General features: G+C 35.4%; 1 long non-coding RNA gene across 1 annotated transcript in view; it reads right to left on the bottom strand.

The window, feature by feature from the left end:
* The window catches only part of LOC141571832 (uncharacterized), a 35,702-nt gene that overhangs the window by 2,860 nt on the left and 15,145 nt on the right, over window positions 1-17,697 (bottom strand). Inside the window, exons 3-4 of the long non-coding RNA XR_012496889.2 lie at window positions 3,373-3,499; window positions 3,086-3,263 (exon numbers count right to left, since the gene is read on the bottom strand). This is a non-coding gene — a long non-coding RNA (uncharacterized LOC141571832). The remainder of the gene's footprint in view (window positions 1-3,085; window positions 3,264-3,372; window positions 3,500-17,697) is intronic.

The raw sequence follows: 17,697 nt of genomic DNA, 5'->3' as shown, positions 1-17,697 counted from the left end.
AATTTGCTGAGTTAGAAAAATGGCTTCTCATGGTAAAACAATCATGCAGGTATAAAGTTACAGAAAAATTGAGAAAGAACAAGTGAGTATAAAAACAAGATTATGAACTCCTAAGTAAAATTCTACTTTTTGAAAAATAAATATGTCTGCTCATTGGAATTTAGCATTTAAACTATAGTTCTAAGCTTATTTTCTGGAGTCAAATTGCTCAGGATCAAAAATAAATGGATTTTATCCTAATAAAAACACAAGGGTCTGTCATTTTTTATGTCTTTTCTCTTAAGGGGTTAGGATGAATCAAACCCAACTTCAAAGCAACATGTATGATGGTTCATTTTCCCTTTTCTCTTAACCTTAGACTTGATTTTCCTTTCTCCCTAGAAGGTTTAGTACTGAAAAGTTACTTTAAACAGATAGGGAGAATGAGGATGTAGTTCTTCTCTCCTATACTGGAAAACATTAAAAAAAGATCATAAATGGAAATACTGAACACTGATGAAACAGATGAGTTAGCTGGTGGTGAATCCAAGACATAGGGTATGTCATGCCCACAACTACAGTGGGGAGGGCTCTGAGGAAAAGCACAGACACATACTTTGCCACCTTGCCCACCTTACTGGGTTGCTGTGATGGGCATTTAAAAAGAAAAAGGGGGAAACTGATATAAAGCAGTTTTGGTAACAAATTTACACGAATGTGTGAGACAGTCTATATGACAGATAACCTGAAAAAATAATAGCAGAGTGAAGCATCAAGAAGTAAACTACTCCTAACACTTTCTAAACATCCTGTTTAAATATTTTCAGAATTTTACCAAAGGAAAGAAGCCTCTAAATCCATAGGGGGATGTTTTTGCCAGCATCTTTGGAGGCACTGCAATGTATGCATTTGTCATCTTAGTTCCATTAGGACTTCCTAAAGATTTGTATTTGGATGTAACAAAGAAATTCCTTCCAGGTCATTGGATCTGTTCAGATGGTGGCAATGTTAATATTTCTCTGAAAATCAGTGTTATTGATTCAAAGCAGGTATTATTTATGTATGTTCTGAGAACTTGGAAGGATTAGCCTTCCTGCTGCAAGTTTGACTGTAGAATGTAGCATAGAGTGTGGGGAAGCACCGAGCTTTGGAGTGAAGTAGAGCTGGTGTGATTCCTGGTTCCATCACTAGTGGTGCAGCTGTGGGCTTTATTATTATTATTATTATTATTATTATTACTAAGGCAAATTATTTAGTTTTTTGGCGCTTCAGTTTCTGCGTTGTTAATACTTGTGCGTGAGATTAAGAACTAAATGTGGTAATATTTGTGAACTTATCTACCTAGCACAGAATCAGATAGATAGATACTCAATAAACTCCAGTTTCATTTTGTTTTAATTTTACTACCATGTGCTTTGGTTAACTCAATTACTTTTTCTATTTTTTTTTTTTTTCCAAATTCCCAACCTCTCTATTATAGAAAAAGTACGCAAATTCTACTCTTATTATTTTGTGCTTGTGTCTTTGTTATTTTCCTCCTTCCTGGAGGTTTTTTTTCATGTCAACTTCTGAACCTTGTTCGAGTTACTGATTTATTGGTGATGTACCAGGGTATACTGAGGTGTCTCTATTTCTACATTGAGGGGCTTCTGAGTTTACATGATATTTATGGTTTCTCAGAACCCCCTGGTATCTAGAGTTGACATAAACTATATTTGTAATTCCGTTTTCTCTTCTTTATGGATAGGAGCACTATCATTTGAGACATGTTATTGACAAATCTGGTCCTCTCTCAGCTTTCAAGTCTAAATTCTGAAACATCTCTGGTCTTTGGTCTCAGGCTCACACTGATGCTGAGTAGTACTAATTTTGTCACACTTGGATGTCTTTTGCAGTCTCCCTGTTGGAAATAAACTCAAAACAAAGGCATAAAATCTATAAAAACCAACTGAAAAGGTCTTGGTGGGTGAGAAGACTTATAAGAACCTATTTAATGTGACTGTCTTCTGCATCCCAATTTCTTAGCGGTTCTGGTGACCACCTGAAAGTTCTCCAAACAAACTTCCTGTCCTTGACTTCAGAGTGGGAGTCACTCTCCAAGCAGTAACTTTTTTAGGTCTGCTTCCTTTTACCTTGTCTTCTTGTTCTTTTGGGATTGGGACTCTGAATCCCCCCCAAGGTTTGAAAGATAGCCAAATATTATTTATTATTTTTGTTGCCTTGTAGGCATTCAGAAATTGTTTGGCTTTGAATTGGTTTCAATAAAATAGTTGGCTGGAGTTACAAATGAGCATTTTGGCTGGAATTTTGTTAAATACTAATTTGAAGCTGAATTTTGGTAAAGCTGCCCTGAATACATCTATCTTTGTCAATGGATTTGTTTGTTTATTAAGTGCATACTTTCTGAATTTTTGTGGGAAGAGAAGGTCAGACAGAGGAGCATGAGGATTACAAGTGATTACGAATAGAGAAAGGGATTCATGGAGAATGGTGTCTAGAGATAAGGCGTTACGAGAAGGGAGTCTGAGTCATACTGTGCATAAGTGGGTGTCCAGCCCAAGGCCTAAGCCAGAACTGCCATTGAGCTGAGCTTCCCATTGGCATGTTTTCTACATTCTGAATGGTGGAGACATGCCTGAATAGGTAGTCACAATTCATGACAGAGCACAAGTGTAATTGATATAAAAAATGGTTCCCATAAAAAAGGCTTTATCCTTTTCTAGTTCAAGTTTTTACAAAACCTGAAAAAGAAGCCGGCTCTACTTCAAGGGACATGGTACATCGTAACTAGAGCCAAGCAGGTGAATAAATAACCTCTTCAAGGAAAGCCATCAGTGGGCTGGATAATGATACTGGCACGAGTAACTGAAGAGAAATAAATGAACTAGTTGCTGTTAGAACAGTCATTAGAGGTTGCCTGTGTATAATTGGGTTGCAACCCTTAAGACTTGGCTTATGCCATATTCCCTTTCTTAAAAAAAGAGAATATTTTGAAGGTCATCTTTCTGGACACCGAAGACATAGCAGTAACTAACTCCAGTGACATGAATCATTGTTCATGGCCAACAGGGTTGGAGGTACAGTGGCTGGATCCAATTCAACCTACCTTCTTTTGTAGAGCACACCAGCAGTAAAAGAAGGAGGGAAGTTTATCCTGGAAGTTTTTAGGAGAGTGTGTGTAGAATCCCAGACCTCTGAAGATTCTTGCAACAGAGGAAAAACTTCAGTCTGTAAATTTGTCACAGTTTTCTAAGGATACTTGGTTTGGGATGATGGAGAAGATGCTAAAGGCAACAAACACGAAAGAGTGGAAGATGATTAGGTACTTGTAGCCTGCAAACTGTTAAGTCTCTATGACAAATTGTTGGGCAAGTTTGCAATAGGTTGACTTACCCGCTGTCAGCTCTTTGGAGGCAGGGCCCAATTTGAGACTTCTGTAATTCTCACAGTGCCCAATTGGGGCCAAAGGCTTCTTATTGAGGGGTTGAGTGCCATGCCACAATCTGGCAGGATGCACATCCTACAAGAAGGTGGTTATTTCAGAAGCAAATGCATCCCTATGGTCAATTTAATTGGCTAGTGACTCAGCAAAAAGCCTTAATCCTTACAAAAGCTCAGTTTTCTCATTTTAAAATGGGATCCCAATTTCTATTTCATAGGATTGTTAGGGGCTTAAATAAGACTATTTATGTAAAGTGCCTAACAGTGCCTGATATAGAACACTTAATAAGTTATAGCTGCTATTTAAGTATTCCCTCAGCATTTACAATAATTTGCAAAGGTTAAAAATTTGAGTTGACCCCATTGTCAAACAAACAGAAAACAACATTAGCTAATCATACCACTCATAATAACAATAACAAAAGCTGCTGTTTAATACATGATTACCATATGCCTAGCCCTGTACTAAGTATTTTATGCAGATTATTTCATTTGATCCTAACAACAACCCTATCAAGAGGGTTCTTATAGAAATCAAACTGAAAATGGGAGAAGGTCCAGCGGTAGTAGTTTTCCATGGAGATGCAAAGCGACTTGGGAATCATTTGCCAGAAACACAAGTTCCAGAGAAACAGTGAGAAAAGGAGGGAGGGAGAAGGGGCAGGGAGGAAAGAGAAAGGGTGAGAGAGACCAGGAGGCATAGTCATTTTGTAATCACAGGAGCCCTTTTTTTGAAGAGGAGCCTGAGAAAGCCACCCAGACAGCACTTGTAGAAGGACTGTTGCTCTGTGGACAGCAGCAAGTGTAATTAGAGATAGTACTGTGAGGGGAAAAAATGAAGTAAAGATTTATTTTTTTGGGGGGGCATTGTTTTTGAGATATTAAGAAAAGATTGGGACCTATTAGAGAAGACAGGGCCCAGTCTACAGAAGAAAGCCCATGGGGGGGGGGGGGCGGGAAATAGCCAAAGGGAAAATATCTGATGAGAGGGAGGCCCTAAAAACAATCTCTTAGGCTTGAAGTTGAATAGCTAAAGTCTCTAAGGCAAGAAATGAGGACACTAGGAGGAGAATAAATAACTGCCTTGTGAAATCAGTTATTCTGGTTGTGGGTTTGCATGTGTTTGGGGAGGGGATGTCAAGACTATTCATACATATAAAATTTTAAGTTATTTTATTGAGGTAAGTACACTTACATAAAATGCACAAATCATAAGTGTACAGCTTGATGAATTATCACAAAATGAACACACCCATGTAACCACCACCCAGGTCAAGAAAGAGAACATTACCATCTTCATAAATATTTACTACTCATAACTTTCACACGATTAGTTTCTTAAATGAATTTGTGCCCTTCTAACATAGATGTCTAATGTCAAATGTGGCCAGTTAGGATGTTGTATATAGAGACTGGGAAAAGAGGGCTTGTTCTAAACAATGATTTTGAGAAAACACTTAAAATCCATAAACTTCCATAAAAGTGAGGTATTAAAATCTGAATAAAGTATAATCACATCCTGAAATAGTAGATAATTTTATGCACCTCCCAAAACCACTAGGGAATTGAAAATTCAGGTTCAGAGGGGAATCCCTACTAATAAAGGAACACTCTTACCTTCATTGTTTAAAGCTTTAAAGAACATACAGCATTTGGCACTCTTCCAAGCACATGGTGTGCTCAGCAAATATTTGTCCATAATACTAATATGATAAGTTACCTTTCTCATTGAATACACAGTGACCCCTGGTTTCCCTAAAGCAATAGCCTGTGCAAAGAATTATGACTTTTAGTTTTTCTGAAGTTTCTGGTTGGAGCCTCAGGGGGAAAGAATAATCTATGTGAATGAGTGGTGATGTGTTTTATACACCTGTTGAAATGATTTCATCTTTCACATCCACTTCTTCCCACAACCAAACACAGCTTTGAGTTTTGCAGAGATGAGGGAGAGGATAAAAGGAAGGAAAATACGAGGCAAGATGATGAAGAACAGAAGTATGGGAGGGGAAAACAAATGTGAGTTACGGCCACTCAGGAAAGGTGCCTTTGTAGTTTCTTTGCTTCAAGTTATTAATATTACAACTTACCATAATAAGTAACCACATCTTTTATTAGATCAGATTCCATTATGTGCTACTTTTGTTTTAGTAGGTAATCATTTGTAAGCTGAAGCAAGTTCTCCATGGCAGCCACCATGGTGGGTAACCTCTAAGACAGAAAATTAAAAGCTGTTTGTCAAATGGAAAGATTATCTATTTTTTACAAAATGTAATATCCTTAATGAGCCCTTCAGTTGAAGCTACAGAAGACAGAGTTGATAAGTGATGAGTAAATCTGACCATAAGGAATGAGTCTGGTAACATTTACATAAGTTCTAATTCAAACCTGGTTTTACAAACCCCCCAAATGATCCCCGCTGTGCTACAAATACATTAATGATTTGTTTTGCCTTAATTTTTAGGTGGCCAGCAGAAATTAAGAAAGGATGAGGCACCTAATTTATAAGAATGTGTGAATATGATGGTTTGTCATGTTCTCAGCTATAGAAAGGCACAATTTTAGCATTTACTTGTTGGGGTTAAAGTATAAATAAGTAAAGAATTCATATTTTTCCTTGGTGTTCACTCTAGCCAGTGGATTATACATTAGCAGCTTTGCTTCTGAGTCAGCCAATTGGGTAATATGACAAATTGAATAATCCTTTAAGGTACTTTTACAAGACTATAGACAGTGCAAATACATTTTTTTAGGAATAAGTGTCATATGGTGTAAATAAAACTGATGTCTACTTTCAGGTTTATCAATAACCAGTTGTATGACCTGTGGCTACTTAACCTCTGGACCCTAAAATTGGGTGGTTTGTAAGAAGGTGGGCTTTGGAATCAAGCAGACCTTTTTCAAGGCCCTTATTAGACCACTAGGGGCTTCAATTTTCTCTTATGCAAAATGGGGCTATTAATAGTCCAGCTTCATATAATGTTGTGAAAAGGTTTAAATAGCCCAGTGCATATAAAATGCCCAGCATACAGTCAATGCTCAATAAATAATTGAGTCCGTGTAAGTAGTCACTCTTTTCTTATCCATATCTGAAATGTTAAGGTTCTGTGAATGATGGAGTTTCTGGTATGTCTGTCAGGATTGCATCCAGTTGGGAATTTCAGTTTCCTGAGGGGTGGCATATTATAGCCAAAGTTTACTTATGCATAGTTCCTCTGGCATTGGTATATTTCAGTTACACATTTATTGAAAACCCTGATATCCCTCGAACGAAAGAAGAGGAAATCTGCTACTCTGTGAAAAGAGCATGTGGCCTCATCTGGCACAGTGCTTCAGGAGGAGGTATTTGTTTGTTTGCCTTAAGAATGAGTGGCCTTGGGATCACCAAGGCTGGAACAAAGGAGCATGGCTGGGCCTAGGAAGGTGGATGAGCAAAGACAGAAGGCCAGTATCCTTGAGAGGGGCTAATGATGGGGCAAATGAGTACTTCCATCAGCATCCTCTCTCTTGCAGTTTCCACAGCTATGGATGTAGTTTTGAGGGTGGGTGGACTAGGCCATCCCAAAGCTTGCTCAGTCCACCCCAAGCACAATAACAAAATTCTGTATCTTTTCAGTTCTTTATCACTGGCAAGTGTTTTTCCAGCCACAGACAGTAAACAGGAAAAAGGATACTTTGCTTGTTTTAAAGATGAGGGAATTGAGACCCAGAGAGCCCTAGGTTTGGAAGTCAGATATTCAAAACCCAGTTTTCCTGAAACATAGCTGTGCACATTTATATCATTTCTTTCCTTCCCATTTATATCTTTCTGAGTTTCAGTCTCTTCGTTAATAATACCTTCCTCACCAGGTCTGTGCGAGAACTAAATTAAATAAATGTGTATAGAGTGTTACATGCAGTAGTAGCTATTATTTGTTGCTATCAGATAGCTATAGCTCCCTTACTGCCTGGGAGAATGCTAAATTACATAGTTTCTTCAATGAACCCCATGTTTTGAAAGATTTGTATATCAAATTACACCTATTGGTTAATATTTTTTTCTGTTATTATCAAAGGCATTTAAGACTGCCAGTTGGAGCTTCTGATCAGCAATTACATCAATACTGAATTGAATTAATTGCAATAAATCAAAGAAACTTGATATATAGAGAGCCCTTCATCCTCATCTTAGTAAATGTACGTCCTTAATTGCAATAAATCAAAGAAACCTGATACATAGAGAGCCCTTCATCCTCATCTTAGTAAATGTACGTCCTTCAGGTTCTTTGAGATGTCTAAAACATCTTGCTGATCTCTAGCACTGTCTTTGCAGATTCTGGACATAGTTGAGCTCTCTCTCTCTTCTCAATGAGTGAGCCAAACCTTATTATTATAATCTGAGTGAGTTGACATTTTGTGTGTGATCTAATTACATTTTTTGAATGTTACAATTTTTTCCATCACATCATGGGAAAATTTGTGTGGTCCAGAAATAATAAAAATGAAATCATTAAGATTAAAATTAAAGATAAATTTTTAACATACAAGTACTACCAGAAGTTATTAATTAACAGGCTACCAACATTTCAGATAATATGTTCTGATATACAAGAACTAATTGTGTATATTTTATTCATTGCCATTAAAGGCCAAGTTAAATTATAGTTGTTTTTGTTTGTTTGTTTGTTTTTTAACTCTTCATCCATGCAATGTTTATAATACAAGGAAGGAAAGGAAAATCTTTTTTTGGGGGGGTATACAGAAATTAGGTCTTTCACAGACAAATTTAACTGTTAAGAGTGAAACTTATAAAGGATATAGAAAATGATCCATTTATATAAACTCATCTCTTATTTTGAAAAGATATGTCACATAGAGAACAAGTCCTGAGTCCTTCAAATATTATTGGGTCAGGCTAAAATAATTTCATTGTGAGAGCATTTTCCTTCTCGGTGTGCAGTCTAAGTGCATATTTTGTGCTCTTAGGAATAACTTTCCAAAGCTGAGTGAAGAATGTAGCAATAAAATCTAATAAGAATTATGGCTCATGACTTGAATGATGTCAGTACCCTTTTAATCCTCCCAAACATGAAAACGTTTTCTCCTCCTAAATTAGACTTAACTCTTTGTCTCTAAGGAAATAAACAGAACTCTGCAATTCCTTTGGCAAAATAAGAGTTAAAGGAAGATGTTTTATTCCATTATTAATGCTTATGCTTATTATTAAGATAATCACTTTAGAAAAAATGTATACTAGACAATATTTTTATGAATACATATTATTTTGTCTGATATTTTTCCCCTATTAGCTAACATCAGAAGATCCCTGAGTTCATTGTTCCAGCAATAATTTCTTTTGTTTTCTTTAAATCAGTGGTTCTCAAATTGGAGTGTGAATTAGAATCACCCGGAAGGCTTGTTAAAACACAGATTGCAGGGACTCATTCTCAGAGTTTCTGATTCAGAGTTTTCTGATTCTGGGGTGGGTGTGAGAATGTGCATTTCTAATAGGTTCTGTGGTGTTGCCGATGCTGCTAACAACTGGTTTAAACCATTTAAACCTTCCTATCTTACAATTTAATCATGGGATTCAACCATCATGAGGCATGTATGTCCCCTTGGTTTAGAAGAAGCTCAAGTTTAGTAAGTTAGCTATAGTGTGGTTATTTGGCCACTCCAGATTTATTCAAGTCAAAGAACTGCCTACAGAGAAGCATGCCTGATGAAATGGTTTGATGCTTGAAGATGTCAGACTGTAGAATCTCTACGGGTAAGTGTGTGATTTTTTTAGTGACATCACATTTGCCTGCAGAGATTTTCCAGTCTGCCACTTTTGAAATTGTATTAAGATGGGGGAAAAGTTGTCTTCTTTCTACAGAGATCTTTCCAGAGGTTGCTAAATTTAAAAACTATATTTATGTGAAGTTAAAATTGAATGGGACAAAGGAGGTACAGTTGGATTTCAGATAGGAGACTAAATGAGAATGGATACGCTCTTCCATACATCACTATGGAGAATAAAGGAAAAATAAAGGAAAATGGGAAAAGCGAAGCTTCCCCAAACCACAACCAATCTCATTTGTAGCAAACAATGTTTTAGCTATAATTAAAGCCTTATAGTCAATCCAAGTAAATATCCTTGAGTTTCAAGCTATTTTATTTAAAGATCAGACTTTGTAATTGGGCTTCTCAGTTTTTTTCTTAATTTAGTTATGCTTAACTAATCAAAAGAAAGATGAGTGGAATGAGGAGTTGTACTTCTCACTTTTATTCCCTCCCTCTCTTCTACCTAGTATCTGTTTTATGATACGTAATACCACCTGCTATTACTTTTTAAAGTGCTGGAATAATGCAAAATTAGCAATATTTACTTCAGAAGCTCAAGAATAATCTAATTTGTGAGTATTGTGAGATCATTAACTCTGCACTATTTTTTTTTGTTCATTTTCCAGGACAGATATATTTTTTCTTCTAATGTTAACTGTAAATTTATTTCAACATTTGACTATAGCAAGGACTTTGGGTATTCTCTTCTTTGTTGTATCCCAAGATAGAGAACCGTTCCTGACACATAATAAGTACTAAATAAACATTTATTTGCTGAATGGACATTAACTTACTTGGGATTTATTTTTTGCAAATGCTTGTGTAGCATTAGAATGGCAATATATAGACATCAAGTCACATATTTTATTTATATCAGAGTGAATATATTTGATATCAGACAAGATAAAAACACAGCACTTAAATATGAAAAATCTATTTTGGTAAAAAAAAGAATATCCCTGTAATAAAATACATTATAATGGAACTTTAAAAAACAATATCCTTTTAGTCTTGTAGTGTTATATTATGCTTTTCTTGCATGTAGTTTTATTTCCGATGGTGAGTTTTTTAGTCTTGGATTATATCCAAATTTATGTAATAATGAATCACAAAATTAGTTTGATTATTGTTTACACTACACAATACAGTGTCTTGATTATCTGTTAATCTGCTATATACACATCTTTTGACCTCAAGATGACTTTAAAAGTATCCTTTCGATTGCATCCTGACTTTTCTACCATAAATACAAACTGACATTAAATCTCTCATAAGTGTGTGGAGGATATAACAGGTGGCCCTGATCTGATGTGACTGGAGCTAAATAATGTGTTGAAATAATTGGAGCTTAAAAAGATAGGAAACATCTGGCCTTTAAGGGAGAACATTTTCATCCTTTTACTGCTTTTTAAATAGAGAGCTACATCATTCCGGGTTATGCAGGATAAAAAGGGGCTAGTGTTAGGAACTCCACGATCCTCGTTCTGCTCATCTGAGCTCCAAAGGGTGGGACTAGTATACTTTGGTTATTGGGAGGAAGAGAAGGTTTCTTATGCCATTTTTCATTTTCCTTTTTCCGGTCATGCTTTCTGTTTTATATGTGCTTGCAGGGCCTGGTTAATGGTATTAATTGCTCTTTTGAAGGAAAATTGAACTTGTGAATGACGGGATCATAGTTGCCATGTCCCTGATTGTTGATATCTTGTTTCTTTGCTCTATGGGAAGGCATGGATGGAACAGAGCTTTGGAATAGCATCTTCTTTTTTGCTGTATGACTAGGCTCTTTAGAGACACCAGCCTGTAACACAGGGCTCCTGTTTGTTTAAGCACTTATATCTATAGAGAGAGACCTCTTTATATTTGATGTATAAGCATTATTTGATATTAGCATATTCGTACAGATACATTTATAAGACTACACATGGAAGATATGAAAGAGCTGAAAAAACTGAACAGTACAATTACGTTTTGAAAGATCAGGAGGTTAAGATGTACCCATTGGTTCTCAACCCTGACTTCACATCAGAATCATCTTGGAATTTATGAAACAGATGGGTTCCCATACCCAACCAAGTCCTCCTGAATCTGCACTTCCAACATGTGAATTTGAGATGTCTCTATTAAAGAAAAAAAAAAGATGAATACATTTTATTTTTTAGAGAAGTTTTAGGTTCACAGCAAAATTGAGTGAAAGTACAGAGAGTTCCCATATATGCGTATAAGTCCTCACTCAATGTCAATAGCTTCTGGGACTTTAAGCAAAATGTGTAATGAATCCAGTTTTACCATAGGCTAATTGATATAATAAACTAGAGTTAAGTTCCTACAGTATCCCAGGTATTTCATCAATGTTATAACAAAACAATGTTATTTGAGGACCCACTGTACCCCCTTTTCCTACACTCTCACAAGTCCCCTACAATGGACAGTCTGCGTCATAGTGATACATTCCTTACAATCTATGAACTACACTGACAGACACATCATTATCACTCAAAGTCCATAGTTTAAATTAGGGTCAGTCTTAGTGTTCTATGGGTTTTGACAAATATGTGGTGACACGTAGCCACCATTGTCGTATTTATTATACAGAATAGTTTCAGTGCCCTAAAAATTCTCTGTGCTCCGCCTATTCACCCATGCCTTCCCCCAACTCCTGATCTTTTTACTGTCTTCATAATTTTGTCTTTTCCCAAAAGTCATAAGGTTGGAATCATACAGTCTGTAGCCTTTTCAGATCGGCTTCTTTCACTTATGCATTTACATTTCCTCCATGTCTCTTCATAGCTTCATAACATTTCTTTTTGGCACTGAATAATGTCCCACTGTCTGGATGTACCACACTTTATCCATTTATCTACTGAAGGACTTTGTGGTCGCCTCCAAGTTTGGGCAATTTTGAATACAGCTTCTATAAACATCCATGTGCAGGTTTCTGTGGGAATAAAAGTTTTCCATTTATTTGGGTAAATACCAAGGAACATGATTGTTGGATGCTATAGTAGGATCCATTTAGTTTTCTAAGAAACTGTCAAACTGTCTTCCAAGGTGGATGTACCATTTTGCATTCCCTCAGCAATGAACAAGAGCTCCTGTTGTCATACATCCTCGTCAGCATTTAGGGTTGTCAGTGTTTTGGATTGTGGCCATTCTAATAGATGTGTAGTGGTCTCATTGCTGTTTTAATTTGCAATTCCCTAATGACATATGAGGTTGAAGATTTTTTCATATGCTTACTTGCCATCTGTAGATCTTCTTTGGTGAGATTAAAAAAGCAACCCAAATCTAATCGTTTTCTTATTGTGGAGCTTTAAGAGTTCTTTGCATATTGACATTGGTGTTTTATCAGAAGTGTCTCTTGCAAATATTTTCTCCCCGTCTGTGGCTTATCTTGTTATTCCCTTGACACTGTCTTTTGCAGAACAGAAGTTTTTAATTTTAATGAAGCCCAATTTAATTATTTCATGGATTGTTTCTTTGCTGTTATATTTTAAAAGTCATTGAAATACCCAAGCTCACCAAGGTTTTCTCCTTTGTCACATATTAGGAGTTTTTATAGTTACGTGTTTTACATGAAGGTCTTTGATCTATTTTGAATTAATTTTTATGAAGTCTATAAGGTCTGTTTACAGACCCATTGTTTTTGTGTGTGAATGTCTGGTTGTTCCAGTACCAGTTGTGGAAAAGACCATCTTTGCTCTATTATATTGCCTTTGCTCCTTTGATCAAAATCAGTTAACTATATTCATGTGGGTCTATTTCTGGTCTCTTTGCTCTGTTCCATTCTACGATTTTTCACCAACACCACATTGTCTTGATTACTGTAGATTATAGTAAGTCTTAAAGTTGGGCAGTGTTAGTCCTCTGACTTTGTCATTCTTCTTCAATATTGACTTGGCTATTCAGGGTCTTTTGCCTCTTCATATAATCTTTAGAATCTGCTTGTTGATATCCATGAAATAACTCTCTGGGTTTTTGATTGGGATTGCACTAAATCTATAGATCAAGTTGGGAAGAATTAACATCTTGACAATATTGAATCTTTCTAGTCATGAAAACGGAATATTTCTTCATTTACTTAGTTCTTCCTAAAAATCTTTCATTAGAGTTTTGTTGTTTTCTCCATATAGATCTTGTATGTCTTTTGTTGGTTTATACTTAAATATTTATCTTTTTGGGGTGGGGGTATTATAAATGGGGATGTGTTTTTAATTTTTAAATTCCACTTGTTCATTGCTGGTATATAGGAAAGTGATTGATTTTTGCATATTAACATTGTGTCCCTCAACCTTGCTATAATTGTTTATCAGTTCCAGGAGTTATTTTGTTTATTCTTTCAGGCTTTCTCAAGAGAAATTTAAAAATATTTTTAACTAAAGGAAAATGAAAACACAGCAATCATGTCATGTGAGAACAAAGACAGTTTTATTTCTTCCTTCTCACTTGGTACACTTTATTTATTTTTCTTGTCTTACTGCATTAGCTAATTCCAGTACAATGTTGAAAAGTGATGAGAGGGAACAGCCTTGCCTTGTTTCTGATCTTAGCAGGAAAGCTTCAAGTTTCTCACCATTAAGTATGATATTTCAATTTTAATTTTTATTATTATTTTTTTCTTCTGCTTACTTTGAATTTAATTTAGTTTTCTTTATCTAGTTTCCTATGGTGAAACCTTAGATGATTGATTGTAGAGCTTCCTTTTATTCTGATACAGTTGACTGTTGAACAACATGGGTTTGAACTGCATGGGACCTGCACAGTTCAAACTTATGTTGTTTAAGGGTCAACTGTATTTTCGATCCCTGGTTGGGAATCTGCATATGCAGAGGACTGACTTAAGTTAACTCAGATTTTCAACTGCGTTGGGGGGTTTGAAACCCCCATGTTGTTCAAGGATCAACTGAACCTGTATTTAATGCTATAAATTTCCCTCTAAGCACTGCTTTCATTACATCTCAAAATTTTTTAAAAGTTGTGTTTTCATTTTCCTTTAGTTAAAAATATTTTAAAATTTCTCTTGAGATTTCTTCTTTGACCCACACATTATTAAGAAGTATATTGTTTAATCTCCATGGATTTTGTGATTTGCCAGTTATCTTTCTGTTGTTGGTTTCTAGTTTAATTCCATTGTGGTCTGAAAACAACTTTCTATGATTTTAAGTTTGTTAAGGTGTGTTTTATGACCCACAATGGAGTCTATCTTGGTGAATATTCCATGTGAGCTTGAGAAGAATGTAATTTGCTGTTTTTGGATGAAGTAGTCTATACATGTCAATTATTTCCACTTGATTGATGTTGTTGTGTTCAGTTCCATCCTTACTGATTTTCTGGCTGCTGGAGTTGTCATTTCTGATAGAGGGGTGTTAATCTTGCCAAGTGAAATAATGTATTTTTCTATTTTTCCTTGCAGTTCTATTCATTTTTGCCTCATGTATTTTTAATGCTCTATTGTCAGATGCATATACATTAAGGATTATTATGTCTTCTGGGAGAATTAACTCCTTTACCCTTATGTAATATATCTCTTCATTCCTGATAACTTTTCTTGGTCTGAAGTCTGCTCTGTCAGAAATTATAGCTATTCTCACTGTCTTTTGATAAGTGTTAGCATGGTATATCTTTCTCCATTATTTTACTTTTAATCTACATGTGCCTATATTTAAAGTATGTTTCTTGTAGACAATATATTGTAGGGTCTTATTTTTTGATAAACTCTGAAGTCTCTGTCTTTTAATTGGTGTATTTATATTTGAAGTGATTATCGATGTAGTGGATTAATATCTACAGTATTTGCTATTATATTTTATTTGTTGGCCTGTTCTTTGTTTCTATTTTTGTCTCTCACTTTTCCTGTTGTTTTTAGTTTTAATTGAACATTATGTATGACTCAATTTTCTCTCCTTTTCTAACATATCAATTATACTCCCTTTTTTTAAAACTCTTTTTCATGGTTTCACTAGAGTTCGCAATATACATTTAAACAAACCTAAATTGACTTTCAAATAACATCATGCCATTTCACATATAGTGTAAATACTTTATAATAACAAAATATTCCTAATTTCTTCATACTATGCCTTGTATCATTGTTGTAATTCATTTCACTTATACATAAACATAAATAATCATATATCTGTATATGTATATATAGATCTATTTATATAGATATTAATACATCACACATAAGCATACATAATTTAATACATTGTTGCTTTTATTATTTTGAACTCTTACCTGTTGATCAATTAAGAATAAAAGTAAAAATGTTTATTTTATTTTTACTTATCCATTTTCTGATTCTCTTCTTTATTTAGATCCAAGTTTTGGCTTTTATTAATTTCCTTCTCGCTAAAGAACTTCTAACATCTCTTGCACAGTCAGACTTTTGGCAGCAAATTTCCTCAATTTTTGTTTGTCTGAGAAAGTCTTATTTCTCCTTAACTTTTGAAGGATAATTTCACAGGACACAGAAGTCTAGGTTGGTGTTTTATTTTCTCTCAACACTTTAAATGTTTCACTCAGCTCTATTCTTGCTTGTACGGTTTCTGAGAATTAGCCTGACAGAATTATTATCTTGATTCTTTATCAGTAAGGTGATTTTTTTCTTCTTTTTTGGAGATTTTCTTATCAATTTTCTGAATTTTGAATATGATATTCAAAATAGGTGTTTTCGTTTGTTTGTTTTTGTTTTTTGTTTTTTGCATTTATCCTGCTGGTGTTCTCTGAGCTTCCTGGATCTGAGGTTTGATGTCTGATATTCATTTAGGGAAATTCTACATCATTATTGATTCAAATATTGCTTCTTTTCATTCTTCTACATCTGGTATTCCCATTACACATATGTTTTACCTTTTGTGGTTATGTCACAGTTCTTGGATATTCTGTTCTGTGGTTTTGTTTGTTTTGTTTTGTTTTTCAGTCATTTTTCTTCTTTGCTTTTCATTTTTGGAAGCTTCTATTGTCATGTCCTCAAGCTCAGAGATCCTTTCCTCTGCTGTGTTCAGTCACTAATTAACATATCAAAGGCATTCTTAATTTCTATTATAGTGTTTTTTGAACTCTAGCATTTTTTCTTGATTTTTTTTCTTAAAATTGCCATCACCCTGCTTACATTAACCATTTGTTTTTGTATGTGGTCTAGTTTTTTCAGTAAATCCCTTATTATTGTTCATTTTTTAATTATTGATCTGACAATTTCAACATTATTGCTACATTTGACTTTGGTTCTTAGGTTTGTTTAGTCTCCTCACACTGTGTATTTTGACTTTTAGTATGCCTTGTCATTTTTTTGTTAGAAGGTAGACATAACGTACTGTATAAAGGAACTGTGGTAAATAGGCCTCTAGTAGTATGATGGTAAGGTGTGAGAATAGGGGAAATGTTTTATAGTCATAGGATTAGGTCTTGGTGTTTTGGTGAGCCTGTTCTCCTGGACTGTGAACTTCACCAGTGCTTTTCAGCTGCCCCCAACACACAACCCCTCTACCTTAGATGGGAATGGATGGCTAGAGAGTGCTTGAGTTGAGTATTTCCCTTCTCCCAGTTCCATTTGTCTCTAATAAAGCCCCAGTTGCTTAGGCCTCTTGTAAAATAGTTTTACCTGAGAGTAGGCCTTGTTAAGAACACAACGCTCTGGAGTATTTCAAAATGGTTCCCTTTCTCGTTCCCCTACTAGAAGCATGAGGAGATTTTTCTCTGATACATACTGTGAAGATCTAGTTGAGCTCCTGGAGGTAAAACTCACAAGCATGGGGGCCTCTATGTCTGGAGTTTTTAACTCTCAGACTTTTCTACACTGAACCTTTGGCAATTCATCAATTGCAGTTCAAATTTTGTTATCCTGGCACCGGTTCCTATGGCGGTTCCTGCTCATGGCTTTCTACTGCAGTGTAAGTTGTGATTCTCTGTATTCACCTCTCTAATGAATCTAAGATGAGTTGTTGATTTTTCAGTTCATATAGCATACTACTTATTGTTAGCTTGGAGTGGTGACTTCTAAGCTCCTTACCTGATGCAACTCTAGAAGTCTCTTTCTCAAAATAAATCTGATAATTGGACAGATTTGGAGCTCATTGTTTTTAAACTTTAAAAAAGTAACACTATCTTGTTTCAAAGAAAATCTATGAATTTATGAATTATAAAATAATTTAAAATATAAAATTGGTAAAAGTGGTGGGGGCTGTTCTGGTTCAAGTGTGTGTGTTGGTGAGGCAGAGACCCAAAGTTTTATGCTTTCAGACCCTCCCCTGATGGCAGCTCCAAATTGCCTCTGTTGAGTCCTTTATTAGCAAGTGGAAAGCCAATGATCTCTGAAAGCTCTTGGGAGAGGGTTGCATCTGAGTGGCCAATTAAGGCAGGAAGACAGAACTCAAATGGGTACTGACTTCAGATATTTACTCTGTAATCCCAGTAGAAAGTGAAGGGCGCAGGAGAGTGATGCAATTGAAATCAAAGTTAGATTCCTGTTTGCTGTAC

The sequence above is a fragment of the Rhinolophus sinicus genome, chromosome 2, assembly GCF_057876585.1.
Source record: "Rhinolophus sinicus isolate RSI-liver-muscle chromosome 2, RSI-T2T, whole genome shotgun sequence".
Taxonomy (NCBI): Eukaryota; Metazoa; Chordata; class Mammalia; order Chiroptera; family Rhinolophidae; genus Rhinolophus; species Rhinolophus sinicus.
The sequence above is the reverse complement of the archived record's forward strand: the minus strand, read 5'-3'. Positions and strand labels throughout refer to the sequence as shown.